This window comes from Equus caballus, chromosome 29 (assembly GCF_041296265.1).
Source record: "Equus caballus isolate H_3958 breed thoroughbred chromosome 29, TB-T2T, whole genome shotgun sequence".
Classification (NCBI taxonomy): domain Eukaryota; kingdom Metazoa; phylum Chordata; class Mammalia; order Perissodactyla; family Equidae; genus Equus; species Equus caballus.
This window is the reverse complement of record NC_091712.1, coordinates 19115389-19137364: the sequence shown is the minus strand read 5'-3', so window position 1 is coordinate 19137364 and position 21976 is coordinate 19115389. Positions and strand designations below refer to the sequence as shown.

At 40.2% G+C, this 21976-nt stretch overlaps 1 long non-coding RNA gene across 1 annotated transcript; it reads right to left on the bottom strand.

Annotated features, from left to right (window-relative positions):
• Window positions 1–11435: 11435 nt before the first annotated feature.
• LOC102150520 (uncharacterized) lies at window positions 11436–21192 on the bottom strand. The gene is made up of 4 exons (XR_002804931.2): window positions 20981–21192; window positions 19618–19741; window positions 13438–13564; window positions 11436–11908 (listed from the first exon to the last, which is right to left on the bottom strand). It is a non-coding gene; the product is annotated as an uncharacterized lncRNA (long non-coding RNA).
• Window positions 21193–21976: the final 784 nt, after the last annotated feature.

Genomic DNA, 21976 nt, shown 5'->3' with positions numbered 1-21976 from the left:
ATCTACTTTCATTCTTTTGCAAGTGGTTGCCCAGTTTTCCTAACACCATTTATTGAAGACACTCTTTTCTCCATGGAGTCTTCTTGCCTCCTTCGTCTGAGATGAGCTGTCCGTAGATGTGTGGTTTTATTTCTGGGCTTTCAATACTATTCCATTGATCTGTGTGTCTGTTTTTGTGCCAGTACCATGCTGTTTTGGTTACTATAGCTTTGCAGTATATTTTGAAATCAGGGAGTGTGATACCTCCAGCTTTGTTTTTTTTTTTTTTTTCAGGATTGCTTTGGCTATTTGGGGTCCTTTGCTGTTCCATATAAATTTTTGGATTCTTTGTTCTATTTCCAAGAAGGATGTCATTGGGATTCTGATTGGGATTGCGTTGAAGCTGTAGATTGCTTTAGGTACCGTGGACATTTTAACTACATTTATTCTTCCAGCCCATGAGCATGGAATATCCTTCCATTTCTTTATGTCTTCTTCAATTTCTTTCAATAATATCTTATAGTTTTCAGAGTACGGGTCTTTCACCTCCTTGGTTAAATTTATTCCTAGATATTTCATTCTTTTTGTTGTGAATATAAATGGCATTATATTCTTGAGTTCTCTTTCTGCTAGTTCATATTAGTATATAGAAATGCAAGTGATTTTTGTAAGTTGATTTTGTACCCTGCAACATGGCTGTAGTTGTTAATTATTTCTAATAGTTTTCTGGTAGATTCTTTAGGGTTTTCTATATTACAGAATCACGTCATGCACAAACAGCAAGAGTTTTACTCTTCCTTTCCAGTTTGGATACCTTTTATTTCTTTTTCTTGCCTCATTGTTCTGACCAAAACCTCCAGTACTATGTTATAAGAGTGGTAAGAGTGAGCATTAGATATCATTTAACAGATGAAAGGGAGGAGGAGACAGACACCTTCAGGAAAACAAATAAGTTCTCACTGAGAGGTCGGGGAGAAAGGCATTTATGGGAAAACAAATGACACTTAGGAGAGATAAATGGGACCTTAGGCGAATAGATGGGAGATATGGTCGTTTTGTGACAATGTTTGAGTTGGTGCTAACTTCTCCTCTTCAATAGGATTAGATTTGCTTTATGACAATCAAGTTCTTTTGAGTTCTTTTGGGAGGCTCTGCTTTTAGGCCAATAAAAGGTTTCAGGAACTCAAATGTCTTCAGCTAAAAATAATTTTCATGCCACAGGGGCATTCTGAACCCCTTCAGAATCTAAGTAGGAGGAAGATGAAAATGAAGGCAAAAGGCAACAAGAACACAGCCACTTTCTCTGGACCCTGAATTGTCTGTGACTGTGAGAACATAAATTGCTTCCATTTGTTGGGGCTCTAGAGGAAGTGGTGTCTTAGAGTTTAAATCTAATTTCGGATAAGACAAGAGGTGAAAGGAATTGAAGGGGTTCAGAACAGGCTTCCCCAAGATGTGCCACTTTGGCATGTGGAATATTGTGAGCTAAAGGTAATCAAGACCCTGTGGATTGAGAAGCATTTACCTCTCCTTTAAAGAATTTAAATTGGGAGCCTTGCCCATAATAAGAGTTATTATCAGAAATAAATTTTTATGACCTATCTGTATGGCAGGGTAAACCTCTAATTATTGAACATCTGCTCTTCTAATCATCCTGTGAATTACCCTCCTCCCCGTGAGGCCTCAGCCCCTATCCCATTCCTTAGCTCAAGATGGAATGTATATCTCATTTTACCTTTTTGTCTCTGAACCTTTAAAGTAAGTGAGATCTCTGACCCCCTTGTGTATGTAGGGTTCCCAAATTTATGCAATTAAATTTTATTTTCTTTTATTAACCTGTCTCATATCAATTTAATTCTTAGACCTACCAGGAGAACCTAGTAGGGTAGAGAAAAATTTCTTCCTCCCCCACAGTTGGTGTAGCCATCAGGATAAACTTCCCTGACTGGACATTGTTCCCTCCAGGGATGCTGAAGCTGAGAGAACATGGACATCTGACGAGTGCCAGCAGAAGATAAGAATTCTTGCCCTATCAGAATTCTGGATCTCTGCCTGCTGCAAGGTCTATCGGAAGCAAGAGCGATAAGAATCTTTTTTTCTCTTTTCTAAATTTAGATTAGCAGGAGAAAATATTTGTTAAATTAGTTTCTTGGGCAAAAGCAACTCTGGTCAAGATTTGAGATAAGTACTTCTGTTTTCTGTTGATCTCATTCCTCCCACAGATGGTGGTTGTTTTCTTTCCTCTCAACCAGCCAGATGGTGTATATGCATAAGGCAGGCAGCCGAGACGGCTGTGGCTCTGTGCTTAGGGAATCTCACCTTGTTCTGTTCAAGAGTGGGGGAAGCACATGACTCCCTGTGTTTTGGAATGGTTGTTTAAAACCAGGCCCCTCATATTCACCGCCTTTACTTTCTTAGGCTAACTCTGGGAGTGAACGTTTTGCGTCTTGGGAGGACTGCATCCTTTGCACTCTCTTTTGAGGATGCCTCTTGCGTCCATGGGTAAGCCATAAAAAGGCTTTTGGTTTGAGTCACTATTAAGATCCTACTTGTCAATGGCCAGAGGATGGATCCTTTGAATTGGAAAAACTTCTAAATTGGATAAAAAGATTTTTTGGAGAGCTCTTGTATTGGTATAACAGTGACAAATAGAAATGGCAAGCAATAGGATATATTGGAGTATATGAGGAAGCCATTTGGCGTAAACCTAATTCTGCCTAACTTTGTTTTTTCCAAAAGGGCCTGACTGTGACCATTGAGCACACATTGCATATCTGCTTTAAACATTTCCTATGGCAAGAACAAATGCCCTTAAGATAAAGGAGCAACTTCCCCCCACATTGGCATTTCCTTAGGGATAAGCATCTTTCCTTAGGCTAGGAACTGATTGCTGTGCTCACCTTGCCTTTGACCACCCAGCTCACCTTTGACCACCCAGCTCGAGACAGCAGACCTGCCACCCTGCTGTGTTCACCGAGACAGCAGACCTACCTGCTGTGTCCATCAATCGCTGTGCCGACAGAGCAGTCTCGTGACTATTGTAAAAGGGACATTTCAATCATATGTGAAACATCCTGTTTGGGGGTATATAACCACTCTGTACACCCTACTTCTTTGGTGTCCTTTCTTCCTTCGGCAAGAAAGGCCCCGGGCCATGGTCCTCACATTTTAGCTCAGAATAAACTCACCCAAATTTTCATTTCTGGATTGGTTAAGGATTATTTTCGTCGACAACAGCTAGCCATTGAGATTCCTTTAATAAGAAAGAAGGACAGAAATTAGAACAAAAATCACAGTCAACTCAGACCCCTTCCGATTTGCCTTCAGACATTTGCAGATACTGTGAAAAATCAGGACATTGGAAATACAATTGTCTGGCACTTAAAAAAAAATAATATAACAGCTAGACTTAGGGACTCCGTAACAAGATCAAAGAACAGAAATTTAGGCTTAAAACAAAAATCCAATGTAAAACCCCCTGCTTAAAATCCAGCCCCATCTGCTTGTTTTAGTTTCCCTTTTTCTACAAGATTTACAGAGAACACTCTAGCCCAGTCTCTAAGTGTTCACAGGTCACTCATCTAAATGCTGAAGCCTGGGGAAGGAAGTTAGCAGAAGCGCCTGGGACACGCACTGAGACTCGCTTTGCTGGGCTCTAGGATCAGGCGCTGTCAGCTTCAGGCCTTCCCATGCAATGTGTCCTGCAGATACATCCCAGAAGCCCATCCAAAGAATTTGTATTCCTGGGGCAACAACAGATCTTTTGAATTCTAAAGCCTTTTACTTCCACTTTCAGAAGATCCTACCAAATGTAGACAAGAGTTAGAAAGATCAGTGGCCGTTGTAGTGCCCAGTCAAGAGAGGAAAATGAAATTTAGTGTTGTCCCTTCCTTTCCAAATCCAGATCCATTGGTTACTGAGCCCTTCTCCCCTAGGGATGACTACTGCCTTCTTTCTCGTCTCGTTCTGTGTCCTGAGGGCTGGGCTTGGCTTTCCGTCTGCCTGGGACATGCAGGCTGCTGGTTTTTTCCTTTTGCCTATCTTTGGGAGTGACTCTGAATCTTAGGAGTATAGTAACCTTTGAAGATGCCTCTTGGGTCCGGGGAATTGTTTGATACTGCCAGAAATATTTACTCTTTGTCCTGGCTGAAAATTAGCAAGATTTAAAAAGGATTTTTTTTTTTTTTTTTTAAGCAGCTCTATGGTCAAAAATTGGCCAAATTGAAAGCTGGTAGTCAGAGCCTGATAGGAAATGTTTTTGTATAGGCCTTTTTCCCTAAGTTAAAATAAAACTATGTAGCCAGAAAGAAAAAAGCAAATTAAGGATAATGTAGTTAGACTGGTAGATCAACCTATGATGTCATTTAAGTTATAACCCAATTTCTGAGCAACTGAGAGCACTGTCCTTATCTTATAAATCTTCAATCTAGACCGTCCCCAATTCCTAAGGCTGAAGGGGAAAAAAAGGGGCAAACAGCTATAGAAGTACCCTTACTCAAAATCTAGCATCTTAATTGTCTTCTCCATAAATATTAGTAGAAAAAAAGCTTTAGCCATCTATGTAATCTTAATTTATTCCATCTGCCAGAAACACAATTTGAACCCAACTATTCTTTCATAACTAGTGAGGTTTGCATTACTGTACTTAATTCATGGCAGTAACTTTAAAACAGTAGCTATGGGGTCTCTATGTATATGTGTCTCTGTATGTATGTTGTAAATGTGTGATATTTTTCTACTTCTGCATGGTTTTATCAAATTTAGTTTAGAAGAGAGCTCTCTTTAATTGGCATAAAAACAAACAAGCACTATATAAATTAAGTACACTCTTAAAAATATAATGGAAATCAACCCAAATGAATTTCAGGATCATGTGATCTAGGAAAATATTTGGTAATGAAGCTAATTTAAGTTTGTTGATTAATTTAAAAAGGCGTGTCCTTAGAGTTATCAGCATTAAATATAAAACTTTTGTCCTACCTAGGTGTATTAAAAGTCAAATAAATTTTTATTATCTCTATTACAAAATTTGGCAGCAAAAAATTGATGGTTGACTTTGTCTAGTGTCTCATGAAGTTTTTGTGGGTAATCTAAGCATAATTGTTGTGAACAAACAACCTAAATAGATATTATAAGCAAAATTAAAAGGTTTTTAGGTGAACTTTTTGACAACAATTGTGTGTTATGGTATGTGTACTTAAAAATAGCTTCCAAAATCTTTTTGGTAACTTGAAACTTTAGAGTTTTGCCAGGTTAAGTTAAATGATGGGAATTTATTCATAGATCATTTCCAAATAAGAGAAAATACTGAAACATTAATTGCTATGGAAGACTAAGTTTACCTACTTTTGACCTCATTAGAGAGAAACTAAAAGGTAGATTTGGGGCTGTTAGCAAACATGTCTTGTGCTTTATTGAAAGACTGCACTATGAAGAAGGATGTTTCTAGAAATTAAAATTAATTCATAAATTTGCTGATTTAAAGATTGCTGCTATGGCAGATAGTTCATAATGGTTGACCTCTTAGTTTTCACTGGAAATTAAGGTTTCTAAGGGTTGAAATTTCTAATTAATACTTGTAGTTAAAACCACTAAGGTAATAAGGGAAATATCTTAGTATAAAATGTGTGTTTTTAGTGGGAAAAAAAAAAGACAGATGGAATGCCTAGAACAAAATCTGAATGTAAAGAAAAATAAGTTATGGGGCCAGCTTGGTGGCATAGTGGTTAAGTTCATGTGCTCCACTTTGGTGGCCCAGGGTTCGCAGATTCAGATCCCAGGTGCAGACCTAGCACTGCTCGTCAAGCCACACTGTGGTGGCATCCCACATAAAATAGAGGAAGATTGGCACAGCTGTTAGGTCAGCAACAATCTTCCTCACAAAAAAAAATAATAATAATAAGTTATAGGTTTATGGAAAAGGAATCCTGAGAAAGAGTTTTATACATAGTCGAGCTGGCTAAGACTGGAATGAATTTAATTAAGTAAACGAGTTTTAATATCAAAAGTAAACTGGTGCAAAATGAGAATTTGATTTTTCTCTCTATTAAAATGACAGGGTTTCCTTGGGCTTTTAGTGTGCTCTTGATAAAGAGATTATGAAAGGTTTTTTTCTTTACCTTTGAGTAGTCTACCTAAAAGGCAGAGGTTCTATGTTTTATCAAAATAATTTCCTGTATTGTTTTTATCAGATCTTTATTTACAAAAACTGTTTTTCTTACAACCATTTAACTTTATATAATGGCCTGAAAGTCTTTAATTGTCACCATGGTTAAATGGATAACTGAGCATTGTTTCATGGTGACTTATGATCCTATTTGACCAAGTGTTTTAAAACCTTTTGATATGTTTGACAAACTTCAATCTGCTGCACTTTCCCTACATTGCCCATGCTGGTAGCTTTGTGGATCTTCCCAAGATCTCTGTCTCGGATGTTGTACTCAGGTCCCTCACACTCCATGCCCATACTGTCCCTCCGCGGGCTGATGGAGGAGCCCAAGGGCAACTTTCGCTTCTCACTGCCTCCTGAGCCCAACGCTAGAGCTATAGATCAGCCAACCAGGTCTTGCCACAACATTCCAGCAGTGAAGTTCCAGGATTTGAAATCTTTCAGCCCAGAATAACTGTAGCCAAGCAACGCAACTAAACACGAGTGCATGTGCGCACCTCAGAAGTCTCCATGGAGTTTAGCCAATGCAACAACAGGAAGCTGTTTTCATGGTTTCAGAGACTGTGGCCATGTGTGTCATCAAGTACAGACCTGGGAGGAGAAACCAATGCTCATCCTCCAGATGAAATGAAATGCATTTCTGCAAGACTCTGAGCCCTCCCCTTTGGACCAACCTTGCCTTTACGTCTTCTTGAGTTTATTTTGCTTTTATTTTCCCCCAATTAAATCTTTAATCAATCCAAGATTTATTGTGGAGCATGATATAACATTTAAGAACTTGTTTGCCAGCCCACACACAGACCCATCAGCAGAAGGGAGGGCCTGACTGATGGGGATTGAACACAACCCCTGTTGAATCTTTGGATAATGCTAAGCTATGCAGACACAGTAGTAACCCTTGGGAAGCAAGACTTAACATTTTTAAAAATAAGCAGAGACATCAATGGCTGCATACTGTAGTAGAGACAGACTTCACAAATTTACTGAATGCAAGTTACTCAACAAAACAAGAACAACGCTCTGGGGAGACAATCAGAATTCGTAATTGCTTCATTATCTGAAATTCAACAAGACAGCAAAGAAACAAGTGTGACCCTGACTAAGGAAGAAAAGCATTAAATATAAACAGTCCGAGTATCTCCAGTAGTTGGATTTAGCAGAGAGCAGAAAGCAGCTATTACGAACATCTTCAAAGAACTAATGGAAGTCACATTTAAAGAATTAATGAAAATGTTGATGAAAATGATGCAATGCATGAAGAATGTCAAAAAAGAGATAGAAAGTAGGGCTGGCCCCGTGGCCGAGTGGTTAAGTTCGCGCACTCCATAGCAGGCGGCCCAGTGTTTCGTTGGTTCCAATCCTGGGCGCGGACATGGCACTGCTCATCAGACCACGCTGAGGCAGCGTCCCACATGCCACAACTAGAAGAACCCACAACGAAGAATACACAACTATGTACCGGGGGGCTTTGGGGAGAAAAAGGAAAAAAATAAAATCTTTAAAAAAAAAAAAAAGAGATAGAAAGTATATGAAAGAACCAAATGGAAACTTGGAACTGAAAAATAATACATCTGAAATGAAAAATTTGGTTGATTTGAGATGGCAGAAGAATCGGTGAACTTAAAGAAGGATCAACAGAAATTATTCAGTCTGAAGAGGAGACGAGGAAAGAACAACGAAGAAAATGAACAAAGCTTTAGAGATCAGTTCAACATCAAATATATCAATACGTGTGTAACAAGAATACCAGAAGGAAAAGAGAGAAACAAGAGGGCAGATAAACATATTTGAAAGAAATAACTGCCAAAAACTTCTTAAATTTGATGAAAAACATTAATCTACAGATCCAAGAAGCTCAACAATCCCAAGGAGGAAAACCACATGGAGACCCACACCTAAACACATTATAGGCCAACTCTTAAAAGAGAAGGCTAAGAAAAAAAATCTTGAAAGCAGCAAGAAAAAACCCATTTATCACTAGAGGAGACCAAAATTATAATTAACAGCTGACTGTTAAGTTGTAACATATGATGACGAGAGCAAAGAGAAGGGAAGAAAAGGAGATAGATAGGAATAAAGTTCCTACATTTTACCAGAATTAAATCCATATTATTTTGAAGTAGACTGTGATAAGTTACAATGCATATTGTCATACCTAGAGTGACCACTCAGATATAACTCAAAACAGGAGGACCAGAGTGATCACTTTAGATAAGGGAAAAACAAAAAAGAAATAGCAAAATGGCAGATGTAAAAACAATTCTATCAATACTAAATATGAATGAACTGAACACCTCACTCAAATAATTGAGACTGTCAGACTGGATTAAAAAAAGCAAGATCCATTTGATAAAGACTTGTGTTCAGAGTACACGATCTTTTACAACACATAAGAAGACAAACAACCCCAAAAAAGGGGTGGCTTCTCCAAAGAAGATATAGAAACGGCCAACAGCATAGGAGAGGATGCTCAACGTCACTAGTCCTAGAGAAATGAGATGCTACTTTGTATCCACTAGTATGGCCTTATCAAAAAGACAGACTAAAAGAAGTACTGTAGACGACGTGGAGAAACTGCAACCCTCCTACATTGGTGGCTGGAAAATAAAATTGTATAGTTACTTTGAAAAGAGTTCTTCAGGTTCTTAAAAAGTTCAACAGAAACTTACTGCATGACGGGCAATTTCAATTCTAGAAGTCTACCCAAGAGAAATGAAAACACGTGGTCACACAAAGATGTATACACACACACACACACAAATATATACACAGAGAGAGGGAGATGCAAGGAGGGAGGAGAGGAGAAAGGAATAGGGGAATAAAAAAAATGGGACAAATGAAAATAATTAGTGAATCTAATCAAGGGTATATGGGAGTGGCTTGTATTATCCTGGTAACGTTTCTGTAAGTTTGAAAGTACATCAAAATTTAAAATTACCAAAAAAAGAGCGAGAATATATCCTGTAGCATGCTCCCTCTATCAACTTCTTCAATGAAGACTATAGATGGCTTATAAGTTATTAGAAAAGTGTAGGTAATTTTAATAAAATCACTTCAAGAATATAATTTGAGGGGTCAGCCCCAAGGTGTAATGGTTAAGTTCAGCATGCTCCACTTTGGCAGCCCAAATTAGCAGCTTGGGATCCCAGGTGTGGATCCACACCAATCATCAGCCATGCTGTGGTGGTGACCCACATATAAAAAAAATTGGAGGAAGTTTAGCACAGATGTTAGCTCAGGGCTTATCTTCCTCATGTTAGAAAAAAGAAGAAGATTGGCGATAGATGTTAGCTCAGGGCCCATCTGCCTCAGCCAAAAAAAAAAAAGCATATAATTTTGTTGTAAAACCAACACAATGTGCTTTAAAATAATTTTTCTATTGATTTAAATAAACTCACCTGTAAATCCTGTAACAAGACATGAATATTCACAAAATCCAAATGAAACCTTTTCATTTCTAATTCAGGGTAATTCAAAAGTTCACTTGGAATCTGTACAGTTCATTGACCTCCCCGCCTTCCAGGGACACTGGGATCTGGGGCCTATGAGAAAGAATATGTCTGGGTTCGGGGCCAAAGATGGCCACTTCGACCCTGATCCCAAGGCACAAGTTACTGAGACAATGTCCTGTGTCATGTTCCTTGTCTGAGCTGGCCACCTCGACGGGCACCTGACCAGACTATAGAAACGTCCCATCCGTGGGAACAAGAAGAAATAACTCAAAGTATCTAAATGTCTGAAACCCTGAGTCAGAACCTAGAGAAACCTTAGGGTAAAAGGGAGTCACAGGCATAGAATAATTGCGAGTCTCCCTGAGGAGAGGACGCTTTGCCTCAGACCCGGACAATCGGCACTCCCGCCCGCTTACAAACTGTTGGGACTTCCCCAGCTGCTGGTGGTGTGGATGTTGTAAGGACAGATTTGTTGTTCTTTGTTTCCATGCTCCTTGTTCTGTTGCGTTTTATCAATAAACTCTGATTGCTTAAACAACCAAGTAGCCTTGGCGGTACCTGTCATTTCTTGCCCTTTGCAGCTGTGGACAACAGAAGGGGACTGAGTTTTTGGTTTTATTTTGCTTTTAATACCAACCATAATCATATAATTATTCACAATTTGCGATATGTTACTTGTTATTTAACAAAATACTATTGCTTTGAAATAAATTTCATTAGTCAGAGTGATAGTAATATTTTTTTAAAAGACCATGAAAATGCAAGCTGCATTTGTAAAAGGTTGTAATCATCTAAATTCTGATTTTATCTGTACATTTACAATTCTTTACTCTTAGATTTTCAAAAAACCATTTTATATATGGTCAATGTGGAGTATAATTAAGTTCATCTTAGTGAAGTTTCCACTGATGTATGTATGAATATGGTTTACCAACAGCCAAATAGCATCATTTCTTTTTTTCTTTTTTGAGGAAGATTAGCACTGAGCTAAGATCTGCCACCAATCCTCCTCTTTTTGCTGAGGAAGATTGGCCCTGAGCTAACATCCATAGCTATCTTCCCCTATTTTGTATGTGGGACACTGCCATAGCATGGCTTGATGAGCCGTGTGTAAGTCCACGCCCAGGATCCAAACCCATGAACCTCAGGCTGCTGAAGTGGAGTGCATGAACTTAACCACTACACCACCGGGCTGGCCCAGGATAGTTTCTCTTCTTTTTTTCATATGAGGATGTTATTCTGTTTTTTTTTATTAAGTTCACAATAGTTTACATCATTGTGAAATTTCAGTTGTATGTTATTTCTTGTCAGTCACCATATAGGTGTTCCCCTTTGCCCCCTGTGCCCCCCGACTCCCCTCCCCCTGGTAACCACTGGACTGTTTTCTTTGTCCATGTGTTTGTTTATATTCCACACATGAGTGAATTCATGTGGTCTTTGCCTTTCTCAGTCTGGCTTATTTCGCTCAGCATAATTTTCTCCAGGTCCAGCCATGTTGTTGCAAATGAGATGATTTTGTCTTTTTTTTATAGCTGAGTAGTATTCCATTGTATATGTATATACCACATCTTCCTTATCCAATCAGCGGTTGATAGGCACTTGGATTGCTTCCATGTCTTGGCTACTGCGAATAGTGCTGCAATGAACATAGGGGTGCATGTGTTACTTTGGATTGTTGATTTCAAGTTCTTTGGGTAGATACCCAGGAGTGGGATAGCTGAGTCATACAGTATTTCTATTTTTAGCATCATTTCTTTATCAAAGATAAATGGTACTATCTGGAAATAAAGACAATCCCTCAACAGTTTCACTTTGCTAAGTAAAAATACTTCCCAGGAGCTAAAGGCACAGTTTTTATTCACATCTAGTAATAACCAACCATAAAATCATTACTTATTTTTGGCTTGATACCTGATGGACATTTCTCAAACAAGCTGTTTTCAATCCTCATAGCTCTTTATTTTATTTATTTGCTCTTTGCAGGAGGTGTCCATCATGAGAATAACCAAAATTAGATAACTATGACAAAAGACTGACAAAGTATTTCACACCCTTGAGTGATGTCAAGTCGAGAATGGAGGGAAAGCATTGCAAAAGGAGATTCCTGCAATGCTACTTATCTTCTTGCAATAAACCCAGCAAGGCCTCCGTTCCAAGAGAGCTACCATCTCACTTCCAATTTCTTCCCCTCAAGAATAATCTGAATCTCCTTGGCATCCAAAGTCTCATAGGTCAACAAAGCTTCTGCTAGATTCTTGCGCTCTTTTGCATGAGTCTTCAAGATATGTTTCGCTCGTTCATATGAGTCCTGAAATAGTAGATACGTAAGAGGCAGAAAATTTAGGAGAAGCAAAAACCATAAATGAGAAAAGAAAAAAACTTTATGTACCTTAAAAAATGTGAAATCTACTGATTCCTATTTATAAAAACTAAAGGCATTTACAAACTTGGTTCCCAAATATAATTCTTTCATACTTTCAAGTGTTCTATTTTTAACCTCAAAATCTATCACACAGATAACTGCGGACTTCTTAGACAAAAAGCTACCTAAAAAAAATTAAAATATGGGTTGTACTTGTCTACTTTTAAAATAAGGTCTGCGATCATAAAAATCTATCTTTCTATTCAATATATATGTTAAAAAGGAAAGAAAGTTTGCTCCTTTTGACTCAAGATTTCACCAATTTATTCAATCTAAAATGGCCAGAAAGGATATACTTTTCCATTCTTTTACTTGGTAACACTCACTTGTCAATTGGTGACACCTGTAACACAGTATTATTGCAGATCCTGATTTTCATATATTTGATTTGATTTTTGCAACCCACGTGAAATTTGTCACTTAAATCCTTCAACTGTCTTTCCAAAAGTAAGTTTGGATTAAGTTTATCAGCTCATGATTAATGGCACTAATAATAGTTCATTTTTGGCAATGTCACAACATTTGCCTGTACAATGTCTATGCCAATATTTGAATATTTAATCATATTTTTGCCCTTATAAAATTGGGTGGAAAGTGTAAAAATGAATTTACCAACACCAAGAAGCATAGGTCATATAAACACAACACAATCATTAGACATTCTGAACGTAATCTTTATGTTCAAGTGAAATAATCAAATTAAAGAAAATATATAAAATATTTCAAAGATATCATGAAAGATTGCAACTAAAAACAAGAATAAATTACCAATAACCCTTTAAAACTCTCCTGGAATGAAGTCCCTACTTTGTAACATGTAAGACTACCATCAGGTTTTTATGCTTTTAAATCTCGTACACATTTGAACCTAAAACACTCCTAACCAGCAGTCCTGTCTCCCTCATAATTATGCCCTTTAAGTGGAAAGGTCGCCTACTATCTTTCCAACCTATCATTTCAGAAGAAAAGGATCCAATTTTTGCTATTCTGTTTTCTGAGTTTTTGGAAATGTGTTATAGAAAAGAAAGAGTATTTCCAAGCTATAGGAGTGCTTGCGTATAGATAATTTACTCAGAGTAATATATATAGTATACATAAAGGGAGGAAAAGAGAATGAAGGTTCTGCGAAGGCAGAGATTCTGCCTCTTCTGAAATGCCTTCTCCACCCTTCCATTACATAAACTTTGCCCATCCCTAACCACTCTAAAGCATTTCTTCCACCTCCTTGAATTACTCAAAGCCTGGGAGCCCGCTTCCTCTAACCCCTCAGGGGCAGTTACTTATCGCTCTTATACCAGGTACTTCAGGGTAAAGAGGTAAGCTCTTTGCCCCCATCACCACATAGAACTCAATTTTTAAAAATGTCTTTAAACCAGCCAACACAATTTGAAGGAAAGCCACGCTTTACAGCCAACCTGTTGTAATGTGATCAGTTCCAAATAGAAGCTCCTCGGCCACTCTTCCTCCCACACTAACATCCATTTGTGCAAGCAGCTGAGCTCAAGTCTCATTCCATCTGTCATTCTCAGGCAGCAGGGACACCTAGAAAGTTAAAAAACAGAGAAAAACCTCAGACATGGGTTTGAAACGTATATTAATAATCAGAACGATCACTGGTCTCTCATGACCTTACTTAACACCATGACGCTGAAAGCTCAAGGACATTTAGTAGAGACGGTCATCGGTGACTGATGACAAAACCAGCAATTGATAAAATAAGGAAAATTCTCTACAGCAAAAGTGCATTTTATAAACAAGAGGGAGATAATATTGTAATAGGACTGCTTTATCTCTAGTTGCACAGAAATGTTTAAAATATCTATAATTAGAAAGATATGGGAATGAAACTAGTACTTAATGAGAAAAATCTTAGAAAAACTATTGTTCTAGATCTCCAGTTTACTATAAAATATAAAATATAAATATAAATATATATAAATGTAAAATATATAAATATAAATAAAATACAAAATATAAATATAAAAATATAAAATATATAAAAGGATATAACTTGGGCATAGCCAGATGGGAGAGATGCACAGGGCAAGGTGTGAGGAAAGGGCACGGAGCCTCCACGTCCTCTCCAGGCGCACCACTCAACCTACAGCTCCACGTGTTCACCAACCCCTTTGCTCTCTGAACGCCGTCCTTTTGGTTTTTTATGGAGGCTTCCTAATCTAAGCATGGTTGATTAAATCACTGGCCATTTGGCAATTAAGCTCAATCTCCAGCACCTCTCTCCTGGGCCAAACTGAAATTTCCAACCCTCTAATCACACGGTTGGTTCTCTTGGCACCCAGCCCCCATCTTTAGGTGTATTCCAAAAGTTGCTTCATTAACATAAAAAAGATATGTCTATCACTCTCATCATTTATGAAATTCTAAGAGTTTTAGGAGCTCTGTGCTAGAAACGGAGATGAAGACCAAATAAATATTTCTTAATCACAATATCACCATATCCCCCGAGGCCCAAGGGACTTGGAGGGAGTGGTCTCCAGGACCTGGAGAGAGAGCAAACTAGGAGCAAAGGGCCCTGTGGCAGCACCTGGGATCTTGCTTGAGGGAAGGACCCAGGAACTAAGTGCTGACCTCTTGCTTCTCCTCATCTCCTACTGGTCCCCTTTGCCCAAGCACTACCAGAAGTCAGAGAGGAGGGTGACAAGGGAGCCTGAACACATTGTGGTCTGTACAGGTCAGCCGTCTTGGCAGAGGGCAGGAGGAGGTGGAGAGTGGATCTGGAGTAGAGATGGAGAACACACAGCACAAGGACTATAGGACCAAAAAACCCTACAAACACCATGAAATTTCCTAGACGAGACCCTTATCAACCAAAAGAGTATTGCCATATGTTCAGCCCCATATTGCAAAAGCTCCTGGAGGCAAAGGCAAGGAGGCACCCTCAAGCGTGGCGAAACTGCGTCTGTTCAAAGCAGCCAAGGACCATACGGGTTGCATTTCCAAAGCATGTTCTTAGATGCAGCTCTCAAAAAGAAATTCTGTATTACATGAACAAATGATTACCATAGTCAAATAAGTTCAGACGTTTCTGAGCTAAATTGGTTTTTCACTTCAAAGTTTCTGAAGTCCTTTACTACTCCTGTGTACAGCGGTTAATTTCCGAAAGGAAGGGCTCTGGGCAGCATTCTCTGGACCAGTGTGTTCTCTCCACTACACCTGAGTGCTGAGAACGGGCTGCTGCAGCTCGAGCTAGAATTCAACTCCGCCGCTGCCTGGCGCTGTGGGCACCGCAAGCCACGTAATTCCCTTGGATCTCGTTTTCCTTGCGTGCCCGAGTTAAGGAGCTGATCTTAGACGTTTATATTTTTAGGATGCAGTTGTCTATCCCAGAGTCAGAGTTAACCAGTAACTCTGAATTTCTCAGAGCAAAAAGGCTGAATCTTTGTGAGAACCTCAGAGCAACAGCTTCCTCGGAGGGCTCGCTGGTGTCTGTCTTCCCTTCTTGACCTAAATCTTAGTCCTGAACTCGTTTGTCATCAGTTACGCACAGCTCTGGTCCCTGGCACTGACACGTGCCAACCCTACAGCCTGCAGTGAATTACTCAGCCTGGGATTCTGGCCAGTCTGGTTCTACTTCCGTGACTCACTCATCTCCTTCTGTGACACTTCACTATTCTCCAAGGTCATCCCGCTGTGCCTGGGATCACATGTCCTTGTGGTTCTGAGCTCACCAGACCTCACCGGCAGCTCCACTCCTTCTGTCCTCAGCAGTTTTCTTCTGGCTGCTGATTTATTTTTCATACCATTTTGTTTATTCCTTATATCTTCCTCTTTTTTCCTACCAATATTGGAAAGAAGTTTTATTTGTCTCTCTTTCTTCTCAAAGCTGCTACTTCCCTCCTTCCCCGCCTCTCTCCATCCCCCGGGGCTCCCCTGTATTCCTTTGGGCAGAAGTTACCATTGCCTTCCGTGTTGGGACCTTGAAATCCATCCATCCGTTCAGCTGTGACACAGTAGCAAGTTAGCTGTCCACTAGGGTGACCACAGAATTTATCAGTCAAACTCGGATACTTTTGAGTGTGAAAGAGGTTGCTGTTAACAACTATGCCAGAATAGCGAGTGTAAAACAGGACTGTCTCAAACGGAGTTCTGTGATCACCCCATTGTTGACAGATAGATGACCTACCATACTGCCGAAATTCCATATAGTTTTCTTTTATGAGATGTGTTTATGTCCTAATCCTGCAGATTTGGAGCACTATTCCTGACACATGGTTTCTTGAGTCACATGTATTGCATGGCTCTGACTGTCCCCTAGACCAGCCAAATTCCTTCTCTAAATGACAAGTTCCCTAATGGATGGTTAAGCCTGCCGTCACATCCACGGTCAGTCACTGAAGTTGCAGTCCAGACAACAGCAGCATCTGCCTCCTTACCTGTTTTCCCTCCCCTTCCCCACGGTTCTTTGATCCCTCCCTTACCCACTCTGCCCCAACCTTCCAGCTGAATCTGATTGCCTTTCTTTTGGTGCTCCCACTGGCACCTACGGCAGCATTCACCAGGACCGTCCCAAAGTCAAGAGAAAGAACTTCTGGGTCATAACTACCCAGATGTTTACTAGCCTGCTTCTGCTGGGAGTTTTGTGTCCCTCTTCCTTGGCAGCTAGATTCTTTCTGTCAAGTGCCCACACTGATTTCAATAGTGTCTGCATATTGTTTTGATGGTAAGAGATAGAACCCCAACTAAAGCTAGTTTAGCCCCAAAGGGGAATTCATTGACTCAAGGATCTAAGAAAATTTTTGACAAGGTGAGGGACAGGGATGCAGCTGGGCCCGAGAAAAGACTGGAACCAGAGATTTGAGTGCCACCTGGCCTCTGCATCCCTCCTCCTATTTGGGGGCATCAGCTTGAGTCTCCCTCCTTGATGACTAGCATTACCATATGCCAGGAAATGTGGTTTCTGAGCTCCCAAGTTGTGCGTCTTAGTACTGTGCAGCCCAGTGTATATTTCCATTGGTTCCCAGGTGGAAACTTGGGGCACAACAACCAGGAGCCCCTGCAGTTACACTTGGCTGGGAGGGCAGAGCTGGTCTAGACAGATCTCCTGTCTGGAATATTGATGAGATCTCTGCTTGGATACGGGAGAGAGATGTCCTAACAGCTTGGTGTCAAGGTTTCTGCAGGAAACAGGTTTATTGGTGATCTATGCACATTGGTGGTTTCTCTTGCATTCTGATCCTTCTGCCAGTTTTTCTTGATGACTGGGTGCAGCAGAACTCCATATTTTATTTAACTGATGTGCTTGGTGAATGCCTGGCACACCTGAGTGCTTTTGACACTGAGATCACTAACTTCATAGCTTTGAGTCTGCGGTCCGAAAGTCCAGGCGGGAACCGACTTGGATCTGACTCTCCATACCTAAGTGAATCAGCTTGAGCATGAGAGGGAAGAATCGGGGTAGTTTCCAGGAGAATGGATTTGCTGGGCTGGGCGTTCCAGAGGTTCCTCAATGCTGAGTCTCCTGGACCCCCAGGAACTGTCCGCTTGAGTTAGAGAAGTCCATCCAGCAGCTCCCACCTCTAATCCTCCTAACCCCTGGGCGATGTGACTTCTGCCTAGCATGCAGCCCTCCATTGGTAAACCTCATTCTAGCTTCCCTTCACGCTGTTGATTGAGCTTACTTGTGATTATCAGCTGCTAGTGAGCTTATATTATTTTAGGAAGGGCCTTACAAGCTGTCATTGCATAATTACCCCAGGCTAACACCGAACAAGCCAGAAACTGTCCCCGACACTCAACCTCCACCCAGTTTCTTCTAGCACAACAAACAGCTTCTCACTTCCTCCCCCTCTCATGTTCTCCAGTTCCTCCCTCAGTCAGGCTGTGGCCATCGCTTGTTGGCTTAGTCACATGCATGGCGACTTTCAGTTGAGTTTCACCACGTGGGGAGATGTACTCAGCTGAACTCACAAGTTTCCTTCACCTTTGACACCTTTCTTTCTGGCAACTTGAACTCTTTTTTCGGATAAAAGCTCAGGCTTCCTTTTGTCAAGCTGTGTGTATCCTTCTTTGAATTTCTCTTGGGGTCTCTTTCAAGGGCTTTGTTGACCATGGGCCCTTTGATCCACACCCACACACCACCACTTGATTTCTTCAGAATCCCCTTTCTCCTTCTGCCTCTTGTGCTTTATGGATCTAAACCAAGTGAGGCCGTCTTGTCCCCCTCCTGGCTGTCCTTCGCTGCTCCTTGGGGTTATCCCCACGACTTCTTCAGCATTCCTTCACATTTCTTCAGCATCCACTCATCCATCTTCTCTCCTTCCACTCCCATTCCTGCCTAAAACCTCTCTTGCAGGCTTTGCCCTCTATCACCAATGGAGTGGTCCCTGCCTGTCCTCTGGGCAGGTGCCACCGGTCCTGTGTTTCATTTCCCCTCTCACTCTGCACCACCTCTGCTGTGGCCTGCACATGGGTTGTTTATATAAATGTAACTTCCCTCCACCCAAAGGTTACCCCAGCATTTTTTTAACTCAAATCGCGGTTGTAGGCACTATGCTTGAAATACTATTCTCAACTCCACGGTTGAATTCAGAGAGTTTCCTCTTTTTTGTTGCATTTTTAAAACAACAAAGAGGTTCTTTGTCATGGTGAAAATAATACACGGACGCAATAGAAAATTGACAATTAAAATATTAACTTTTTGTTGTATACAGTATGTCCTTTCTGTTGTTTAAAAGGTACTGTTTTAAAAAAATATTTGTAATCGTGTCACACATACAGTTGTGGATCTTTGCATTAGCATTCATTATTAAAACTCGTTCGTCAAATATTCATTGAGCATTTTTGTGTGTGAAGGATTATCTCAGGCCCTGGGGATACAATGCCCCCCACCCTCCCTGAGCTCAAGGTCTAGAGTCGGAAACAGTGGGCAGTTAGGACTCTGTGAGGAGAGCACCGTGTTCTACGCCCCAGTCTGGTCTCGAAGGGCGTGGACAGGGAAGGCTTTTCTGAGTGTAGCGAGGTCCAAGCCAAGATCTGAAGAATTAGCAGGAGTTACCTGGGCGTTAGAGAAGGACTGGCGTAGGCAAAGGGAACAGCAGGTGTGCAGCGTGGAGGGGAAGGGACAGGAGAGGTTTTGAGGTTGATTCTAGGGGTAACAGACCATGTAATCTAGGTAATTGAGTTTGTGCTTTATCCTGAGAGCAGTGGAGACTTCCTTCTGAGCGTAACCAGATTTGCTGATCGCACATCTCTATCTGCAGTAAAGGAGCACAGATCAACTCCTTTGTATATGTATTAACTCTTCATAATATATATATTTTTTTATTGATAACAGAAGATCCATAAGTAAATGTACCATAATTTACTTAGTCGTTTCCCTGCCGTTACTGATATTTTCTGCTGCAGTGAATACATTTCTCTTCAGCTCTCCTCTATACAAACTAAACCCCTTTTTGAACTCTAATTGAAGAGCCTCTTCTATGTAATTAACCCTATCTTTTATTGGTTGCAATTCTAGTTTATATTTCATGGCTCCCATCCAAGCCCCAAACTGGTCTACAAATTTAGCAGGGCCTATTAGGAATAGCAGCTAAATAGGAGCTCACACCTGGGCAAGACCATCAATGTTTACCTACCCACAGCCACTACCAAACTTCCCCGGGGCACTCAGTACCACAGGAGAGGTCCTCAGTGCGTGTCACATCACAAGGAAAGCCCCACGGACTGGATGGCCTGTGTTTCTGAAAGGAGTCGGGGGTCCTAGTGGAGAAGAAATAGCAATAAATGGACAGTGTACACACTGACCTAAAACATACTGAACACTCACACCCACAATTTTCACTCACTTCCTCTTTCTTTTGGACCTTTTTTTAGTTATCCCAGGTTGGTTCTTAATTACCATCAGTGAGCTTAGAAGAGGAAGGAAGCAAATACCACCCTTCTTGAGTAGTTGGACTATTTTAGGTCAGACGTGATGGATCCACAATTGAAGCTTTGAACTAGAAGCTCTGTTAAGCTTCACGCCGAAGTCGTAAATTACTTCACCCCATTTCTCTGGTTTGGGCGTGAGAGCCCAAACGTGTGCTGGCGATAACTATTTAGGTAAGGTGGCATCCTTCCTTTTTCTTGTTATTTTCTACTCATTGAAACTCCTCTTGCTATTTTGTCACCTTTCTTGACCACTTAGCTTCCTCTCAAATTAAATTTTATTTGTTAAGGAAATACCCTGTTTTCATGGTGTGTAGTTTCTTGCTAACTAGGCTGTGTACAACCATGACATTAAAGGCCACACCAAAGTTTATAAATCTTCCGGAAAACATACACTCATAAACTATTTCGTCCCTGGGACCTTTTTAGTGTATTTTTAAATCCCTTCTAAGTCTTATTAAAATTCCACATGCCTCTTTGTGCAGAAGGGGAGTTGCCAGATAGAAAAGTCCTTCATTCACTTGTTCATTCACTCATCTGTTCCAGAAACGTCCATGAAAGCGCCCGCTATGCACGAGCTTTGTGGTGACCCCTCTGATCCACCAGGATCGGGCTGAAGCGAAGCAGGAGCCAGGTCCTAGCCCTTGTCTCAAACTTTGATCAAGAGTTCAGATGTTATTCAATGTTCTGAATACTCAACAAAGACAGACCCCTTTGTACAAGTTGCAAAGACGACCCTATCACAGTAGCACACCTACCATAACCCCCAGAGCAGATCATTTTCTAACACCCCCTTCCTCTATGTGACCAAATTATTTTCAGTCATGATTGTGAAACAAGATAAATAATAGCTGTGACTAGAAAAGAAGTACAGACGATGAAATGCTCTGTCATTGAACTTCAACTGTATAATAATGCCAGTAAAAACTTAAAATTAAAGTAAATATTACAATTCAAAAAAGAAAATGTAAAGATAATTGCATCAACTTTACAAATGTTAATTGCAGTAATGTATTTTAGAAAGAGAAAAAACTATCTTTTTTTCCATTGCAGTAAAGAATAATAAATTACCGTTTCTGTTCTGCAGCCGTAACTCCTGCAAATCTGTCAATGGCAGATTAATTTCTGATCGATTGTCTTTGCATGTTCATATTCAATCCATTCTTTCTTCACTCATAGTTGATTGAAGAACAATGCTTATTTTAATTTCAAAAAATTCCTTTCACATGAGTTAGGAAAAGAATAAAGTTTAGCTGTGATCCAAGTAAATCTCATTTCCCAATAAATTCCAGAAATTGCCAGACTGTCAATGTTTTTGTTTCTTGGAGACTGATTCCACTGGCTTTCAAAAGACTTCACGTTCAAAAAATGTCCATTATCTTCCAAATATCTTCTCTAGAAAATTCACCATAGATTTCTTCTCTATTTATTAAAAACGTCCATAGTTTTTCTTCTTCTACAAAAATCATAGAGTAAACATTGACATTATTTGATCCATTCCTTTAGAATGTGATTTAGAAAATTCATTCATTTAGAAAATGATTGGAGCATTGAAACATGACCCTTTGAGTTTTCTTCTGGCATTGTAAGGCAGGCATCTTTTCTCATATCTATGCTTTCTTCTTCAAAATTTAGTTCTATTCTCTACGTCAAACTCACTTGTTTATTTATATTTTGTTGTTGCAGAGGTAGAGGCCTTCTTCTTAAAATCTAAGACGATCCTCACAGCTTGCAAGTTGGGGTTGGTTTTTCAGAATCAGTCTTTGCGGTGTGCACAGCTTCATCTGAGCGCTCCATCTTCCCAGGGAAAGGCTTTTGGCTTGTTTCCTACAGTCTGCAGCATTTTTCACTGATGAGGTGAGATTACTAAGAATGAATAAAATGTTTTCATAATTCCAAAAACATCACCCATGAAGAAACACGCCCAAAAGAGTAAACTCTGCAAAGGTGCAGAGAGTGACTTGCAGAAGAAACGTGTAAAGACTTGATCAGTTTCTGAGATCTTTGCTGGACGCCCCCATGGACACTGATCGGAACTACAGTGTTGTCATTTCCTTGACCATGGCA